We start from the raw sequence: 7,291 nt of genomic DNA, 5'->3' as shown, positions 1-7,291 counted from the left end.
GCAGTTACAAAGGGAGAATGTAAAAAGAGTGTTCACTTGCTAATAATTCTGGCACTGTTTGATGAATCCGTACAAATATTTTTGCCAAAGCCATTAAGGATTAGTTTTCTACTGATCAGTCAAGTTGTTTTCTAATCCATAAAAGGAGCCAAAGTGGGGCGTCAACAACTTTTTCATTTGATTTTAACATTGGTGCTGTTTGATCAACCTGTGACAACTAGTTAGCAAGTGATATCCAGTGCAGATATACTAGGTTTCTTGACGATCCAATGAGTGGGGCAATGATATAAAAGAGGTCAAAATAAATTTTGGTTTACTAAGAACTTTGTCACTGAATGACATTTGTCACGTTACACCTTCTTTCATTATTTTATGTTTGTGTTGATCCACCTGGGAGGGAGCTAAAAAATGCGATGGGGCAAAAAAGTGTTCATTTCTAATAACATTGGCAAAAGTGTTAAACCTGCTCAAAATTTTGAAGAAGCACAGCAGTTTTGATTTTTGATTGGTAGGTTAAGATGTGTGCTATTCCATCAAGGGTGACACAGTAAAAGGATGGGTTGCACTAACATTATTGTTGACTTATGACTTCTGCTTGGTGAATCTGCATCACAGGTGACAGGCAGTTAGCAAACTACACCCAGTGCTTACATTTCTTTTTTTGTGTATATCAAAAGGGAGGTACAAGAAAGTACTAAAGAAGTCAAAACATTTTTGATTTAATAACAACTTTGGCACATCTGATGGATCTGTATGAAATCAGGAGAGACTTAGCTTGTAGAGCCCACTCTGGATTTTCTCAGTTTTATGCAGGCCCATTTGGGGGTTGGGGATGGGGGAATTCAAGGAGGGGTGAAAGAAGTGTTTATTACCTAATACACATTGAACTATTTTCTGAATCCACACAAAATATGGAAGATGTTAAGTGGGTTTAGCTTACTGTTGGTTATGTCAAGGTCCACTGGGGATAGGGGAGAGGATAAATGGGAAAGGAATTAAAGTTTCATTCACTAATAACATTGTTGCTGTTCAATTAATCTGCCTGAAATTTGGTGACTAGCAAACTAAGCCTGGGGCATGATCACAAAAATTCAGCACCGATCCCCACCTGTACACTGCCAAATGTAGGTGGCCCCAGGCTAGATTAAGACTGTGCACAGCGCGGAGTGGGTACATGGCATGCCATATGCAGTGGGGGCTAGGTGGCCACAGCAGGCTGGACACAGGTAATGGCCTTGCAGCCAAACCCCCAAAACGTCCAGCCAGTGCCTTTGCATAGCTTGGGCAAAATTGCATGTTTTGGAGCGAAGCCTGACTGCAGACTTCGCTGCACACAGCCATGGTCGTTGTGCAGCAGGTGTTGAAAGCTAAGTTAATAAAAAAAAAATCACTGAGAAAAACACAGCTAATCTTAGAGGCTCATATGAGTAAAACTACTGAAATTCACCAGACATGTTTGACCATCTAGTAAAATTAATTTACTGAGCCTCTGAACTGCTATGCCAATATGCTAGCAAGATTATCTCTTTGGAATGGGCCAAACTGATGATTTAAATGGTTAGACAGTAAGTCATTAGTGATGTGATCTCGACCATTCTAATAAACTTACCACATGCCTCAGGTTTTCAGCAAACCTATGCATTTCTTTCTTGGATACATTATTAGTGGGCAGTAAATACCATTCAAGAGATCCATGTACTAATAGCTCCAAAAAGGTTAATTATTGTCTAAGACATTGCTAGCTGTCCACTATCATCCAATGCCATCTTGCCCAGCTTAATTCCTGGGCCTTCAAAAATAAATCTCATTCTCTTAGCCAACACCTGGTCTCCACTTCTGGCAAGGTATGTCTCCTCTGTGGTTTCCTGGGAGTACTTTGGGATTGCAGAATGTCTTTGAAATGCTTTTCGAATAACCTCAGACAAAGTATGTTTCATAGCTCACAAATGTTGTAAGGGTATCTGGAAACTGCAATCCATCTTCACCATTGGTTTTCTTAGGCCAGTTTACCTCAAAGCAGTGATCAACTATTATCCTGCCCCCTTTAATTTGCCTGATGATTACTTCACTGCAACTACTTTAACACCTCCTTCACCTTATTCAAGTTACACATTTACTATGCTGAAATCTTTTTAATTTAAGTATGTATATTTTTTCAAGTAAGTATAATTTAGTATGTTGGTTAATGAAATAACAAAATTATTAGTAGTTGCTTATATGAATAAACATCTGTTTTGGTTAATTTAGGTGTAAAGTTACTGTAATTGAAGAATAGTATAAATGAAAGTAGGGGTTAAAATGTGTGCTTACCTTACTTTACCTACTAATTCAATTATAGTTAATTGACAATCCATTACAAATATGGTTAGGCTAAAGATACTTCAAAATTATTTAAATACAACTAAATTAAAAAGGCTTGTCTTAAAATATGACATTAGGGTTATAATATAGTTTGCATTTATTGTAATTTATGGTTAAAATAAGAATTTATATAGTGCAATAGTTTAGGTTAGTTATGCAGTCTGAATTTAAATAAATGGATTATACAAACAGTATTACAGATAGTATTAATTTATTATGAAATGTATTTAATTGCCACTTAATCTAATTATGGTTGTGTTATGATTAGTGTTATGAGGCAAAATCTTAATTTTGTTAATTATATGTAATGCATTCTTGGGTGTTATGAAGGAATATGAGAGAGGGTAGTAACTTTAATTTTAATGTTATGGCTCAGTGGAAAAAGTAAAGACAGAATGAAGTAAAGGTGGTAACGTAAAGGTATGGGTAAACATACTGCCTTGTATGCTGTGAACCTTGTTTTCTTAGCATTTTCCAATCAAAAGTTACAAATTAAATGTCACATTGCATTTTACATAGGATATGTCCTGAAGCAGAGGCTAACGGGAAAAGATGCAATCAAAATGTATGTTTTATGATTTAGATGCCAGTAAGGCAAATATATCAGTCTTTCCTGCTTCTCACAACTGTTCTCTGCAACTGTATAGGTAAGCTGCACAAAGAGAGCTATATTGAATATAATCCCAGCTTAGAGAGAAGAAACGCCAAGCAAATGAATGTGCAGCTGAAAATGCTATTTGATCTTATAGAGTCCATTTTTGATTCAGGAGGAAATTCCCAAATGATAATAATGGATGACTTTAATGCAAAAATCTCTAACGCCGCAATAAACGCTCATAGAAATGTGGATTTGGAGAAAGACTGGTCTATCCCTGAACCAGTCTTTCCCTCAAAGATGAAGGCTGATACTCGTGGTAGAATGCTACAGGAAGTATGCAGGGAATACATTGTGTGATGTTAAATGGAAGAACGGAAGGTGGTGTACTTGCTGCCTTCACTAGAAAGGGGGTCATTGGCTCTTCTATTATTGATTACATCATAACTAGTTGCGATTTATGTCAGAAATGTTTGTATTTTAAAACAGAGTTTGTGTTAGGCAGTGACCACCCTATAGTATATTCTGCCATTGAATTACAAGTACAACTAATTTAATCTTTGGTGTTAACAGAAGGAAATGGAGATGCTCTTGTTGCTTGTAAGCAGGTTGAATAGTTGGAAAATTAAACACGTGTCCAAGTTAAACACAGTAGCCACTTTACTGTGGTCCTACAACCTATCTGAAGAAAGTAACCCTATCTTGAGATATGAAAAGATAATCACAGAAGCTGTTAATAAAATTCAGAGGAAGAGTGCAATTCATAAACACATGGTATGCCTGAAAAAGGATTTAAAGGAAGTGAAACTTACTCAGAAACTGAATAAACTTGTTTGTTTACAATGTCTTGCCCCTTACCAGCAAGGGGCAAATAGATTCAAGCTCCCCGAAGGGAAAAGAGGAAAATCGGTTTGGAAACTAATAAAAATGTATTGGATAGGAACTGGTTTGACTTGCAGTTAGTAGACCAATAAAAGAGCAGTAAGGTCTCTTGGCAGCTTATTTCTAAATGTTTGGGCAGTAGATTTGTTTTACTGCTAATGGATTAATTATTTGACTGTCCTGTATGTGACTAATTCTTCCATGGTGAGTGGTGAGCGTCTCTTCAAGTCTACTTCTGAGTCTGATCTACCTCCTATGGTGAAGCAGTTAGAGATGTACATAAGAAAAGCAAAATCTACAGCAGCAATGGGACCTGATAAAATCCCCATAATTGTTCTGCAGGGTGACCCGGAAGGTTGGATTAGACTTCTCACTCCCTTGTTTTGTACTGTCATTCAACATGACATATTACTACATTTTGGACAGGAAGTGTAGTAGTCCTTCTGCATAAAAAAGACTGCCGTCTAACACCATGTAACTATCGTCAAATTGCACTACTAGATGCAACAGGGAAGATCTTTGCATCAAGTGTCTTTGACCATCTCAAGGACTTGGCATACACAAAGGGCGTCATAGCACTAGTTCAAGCAGGTTTTAGATCCATGTCTTTGTGACTGACAACATTGCTATTGTGCAAATTATTATTGATAAATATGTGGTGGCTAAATCTCAAGTTGTATACTGCGTTTCTCAACTTTTCTACAGCCTTTGATAGGGTTGATGGACCTACCCTCTGGAAGAAAGTAGTTAGGCTGGGGATTCCTAGTGATCTACTACGACTTATTGTTGCACTTCATACATCCACCTGGTGCGGAGTCCTAATGGGGGGAGACAAGGGATTGACTCCAAAATGTTAACTCAAAATGGTCTGAAGCAGGGATGCATTTTAGCCCCACTCTTGTCTGTTATATTTAAGTGATGTCCCTGCCTGCTTTATTAGTGTTAACTTTTCACCCAAAATTGCACTTCAAAATATATATGTTTTAAAGTATGCAGATGATGTAGTCATTTTTTACCTTAATACCTTTGGCCTCCAGTGTAATCTTGACACACACTCTGAATATGCAGAGGAAAACTTTTTGAAAATAAATATTATCAAAAGCAAGGTGGTACCTTTTGTAGGGAAGAGACAGTACCGTCCCTTTGACTGGAAACTGGGTGGTAGGTCTGTGGAGGTGGCCACAACAAATACATATTTAGGAAAGGTAGTTTCCCAAACTCTAGAAAGTACAACGCACTTCACTTATTTAGGGGGCAAGGCCTCTGCACATTTAGGTGCTTTAAAAGGATGATATAATTCTTTGAGTAAGAGACATTTTAAATGTCTTTTAGATATTTAAAAGGCAAATATACCTCCTATTATTTATTACGCATTTAAATGCATTTCAATAAGTAGATGGTACATCTCAAATGTATTTGAAGGGAGGTTCCTTTGGAAGATAGTATCACTGAGCCAAGCAATCCCAGTCCAGGCATTTCACTTTGAGTTTTCCCTTCCTAGCGTCTTTTCTAGATCCCTTGATAATGTGATTAGATAGGCACATAATCTTCTTCATGCACCTGAAGGTACTTTGAGAGTCCTTTAGAAGAACAAAACGTTCAAGGATGAAATAGGTGCGCACAACTTTAATATTAATCTGGAGACTGCTCTAACACAATTTCAATGTTTTATTGACCACCTGCAACTGTGGCACAGTTAAAATTATTATTGAAAATTGCGAGAACCGGATTGAGCTATTCAAGGGACCTAGCATAGTGTTCCAAATTGGAAACCTTCAAATCTTATTTAGATAGACTTTCTTTTAAGATGAACCAAGGATATTTGAATCTTACATTAGACCATAGTACTTGCCATTTTATAACTATGTTACAACAGGGTATCTTACCATTAAATAATTTTGTGAAGCACTGGTCGGGCAAAAGAGATAAGTCAGGAATATGTGATTTATATAAAGGTGGGATCCAAGATATTAAGCATGTATTTTCTGTTTGTCCCTATTAGACAATATTAAAAGCAATGAAGCTGTCTTTAAAACCTTTATGTTTTAAATATATTGTGTTTAAAACTAATGATTTGATTGCCTTAACAAAATCACCTCCAAATTAATTTGTATGCCGCTACATAACTCTTTTCTTATGTTTTAAACAATTCTCTTATGTGCTCATATATTGTTGATCTGTGAAGAGATCTAAATCAGTAAGCATTTGATTTGATTCGAATCTGTACAACAGGCCAGCATCACTTCAAACTTCACAATATCAGATAATATAGGGAGAAAACAGCAGAAAGGAAAATTAATTTGCAATACACTGCACTATTCAGCAATTGAAATTAGGACACTGTTGAGCCAGATATGAGAAAATCTTTTCAGCAAGTCACCCCCTGATATTTTAAAATGAGCGTGAGCATAAACCAGTAGTCCTCCCTACTTTTCAAGTATCAAGAAGGCACGCTTGTCTGCTAAACATCTGGAAAGTACTCATGTTACAGCAGAGAGTAGAGTGGAATTGCCTCCAGCATGCAGAATTTTCAATTGCTGTTGATAGCTCAAATAAAATATTATGATCAGGGTTTGCGTCCGCATTAATGTGTTATTCGTTAATATGTTTCCTGTGTGTCTGAAGTTTGCTCTGAATACTATTGTAAATATTCACCTTGGTAACCATGCTTGAGACCTGTACCCTGAAGCTTAGATTAGCTCTGCTCAAATTCCTTAAAGGGTTTACAATACTCCTTAATTCAATCCAGGTCCTCGAACGCATAGGTATTCTTCCTTAAGTGCGGTGTGTGTGGCATTTGGTTTAATGTACTCATCACCTTTGATGTGCTAATTAGCCTGTTTACGGTTTACTTCACTTCCTGCTTCTCTCCGATTTTACTTCTAATTTCAAAATATGAAGGCAGTTCAAAAAAAGAAAGATAGCATAAACGTTTAAAAGAAGATTGTTGTTAAAACTGTTTGGTAAGTCTTGAATAAATTACAGTAATTTTTAATATGATGCACGGCCACTAATGCTTTTTTCACAATTTTTACTCTGCATTCTCTACTCAGAGGTTGTGTGTAAACGTATCTCTGTTCCTAAATCAAATCCCTGTCACTGCCTGTGTGCATTTCCAATGATTTCTAGTCAGTAAAGGAGACTAGTGTTGCATTATTTTTGAAGAATTAATAATTTGTATGAATTGGCCATTTTTGTTTTAGAAATGTAATAAGCTAAGTTACAAAATAAAGGATTGGCAGGATGTGACAATGTCAGTATTAATGCACAGGGCATGTCCTGGACAGAGAGAACATTGGACCTTTTCACACAGACTTATAACTCGCTCACCCCTCAACCTATTGAATTTCAAAGAAAAAGGCAAGTGTTTCTGGTAGCTGATCCATTTGAAGTCAATGGAAGGTAACCATTTTTTTGTTATTTGCAGAGCAGGTGACGCCTATTGAAGTCTAA

This window comes from Pleurodeles waltl, chromosome 3_1 (assembly GCF_031143425.1).
Source record: "Pleurodeles waltl isolate 20211129_DDA chromosome 3_1, aPleWal1.hap1.20221129, whole genome shotgun sequence".
Lineage (NCBI taxonomy): Eukaryota > Metazoa > Chordata > Amphibia > Caudata > Salamandridae > Pleurodeles > Pleurodeles waltl.
Note: the sequence above shows the minus strand (reverse complement) of the source record.